Source organism: Microtus ochrogaster, chromosome 16 (genome assembly GCF_000317375.1).
Source record: "Microtus ochrogaster isolate Prairie Vole_2 chromosome 16, MicOch1.0, whole genome shotgun sequence".
Classification (NCBI taxonomy): domain Eukaryota; kingdom Metazoa; phylum Chordata; class Mammalia; order Rodentia; family Cricetidae; genus Microtus; species Microtus ochrogaster.
The window spans coordinates 48,433,403-48,434,515 of record NC_022018.1 but is presented as its reverse complement, the minus strand read 5'-3'; the positions used below and the strand labels follow the sequence as shown (position 1 = coordinate 48,434,515).

At 44.0% G+C, this 1,113-nt stretch overlaps 1 pseudogene; it reads left to right on the top strand.

The window, feature by feature from the left end:
• The first annotated feature begins 277 nt into the window (after positions 1-277).
• LOC101988640 lies at positions 278-528 on the top strand (annotated as a pseudogene).
• The last annotated feature ends 585 nt before the right edge of the window (positions 529-1,113 follow it).

Below are 1,113 nucleotides of genomic sequence, written 5' to 3'. Positions count from 1 at the left end.
AATTCCTGGGCTTGCCTGGTAACATATTCCCTCCTTCACTTACTTGTGTTCTCCAAGTTTTTCATTGTTCCGTGTAAAATTCATGTAGTGAAAACGAATAGACTCTGTGCTGGGCGAGTCAGGGGGCACAAAGGCAGGAGAATTTTGAGTTTAAGGTCAGCCTAGGATATATAGTGAGACACCCTGTCAGAACACAGCAAACCCTCCAGGTTTACAACAAGCAAACAGACCATCTTTCTGCACTTGCGATGGTCCTGGAGTGAGCAGGCTTGTCCTCATGCACAGCCATACGGGCAAGTTCTTGCACCTGCCTGTGCTGCGGAAATGCTCCGAGAGCAGCAGCCTCATGGGCATCAAGGACCACACGTCCTTCCAGACGAATGCGCTTGAGGTTGGCAAGGTTACAGGCGGGTTAATGGCCAGTTTGAAACTTCTGCTATCTGTGGGGCCATTTGCAGGATGGGAGAGCCAGAAGATTCTATTCTCCGATTGGCTAATGCTCATGGAATTGTCTCAAAGAAGTTGTGACCAGAAGAGATCGGAGAATGTTTTTCATAATTAAAAGCAAGAAAGTAAAAACAAAGTAAAACAACAACAACTAAACCAAAAAAAAAAAAAAACCCAAACAATCAAGCAGGGAAACAAACATTGAGTAAGGTTTGATGTTGCTGTGATCTCAGTACTTGGGAGATAGGAGCAGGAGGATCAGGAATTTGAGTTTGAGGTCAGCCTGGGCTACAGAACACCCTGTCTTAAGTAGCCAAACGGGGAAAAAGAAAAAAGAAAGATGCCAACTCAGTGATGTTTGAGATGATTAATATCCTAATTGAATCATTATCCAATATATAAATGTTCTGTAGTATCATATGTATCCCGTAAAGATGTACAATTATCTATCAATTAAAAAACATATCAACTTTAATTTCTCTGCTTGGGACTCTGTGGGTTTCCCCCCTGCCAGCCTCATTCTTCTTGCTGACGCTAATAGGAACAAGCATGGTACTAATCACGATGTTTGTGTAAGACCGCAGTGGCCTGGAGAAGGATCGCATGCCCTCAGGGCACACTTGGATCTAATGGGGTAAGACTGGAGAACACGTCTGTGGCATGCTG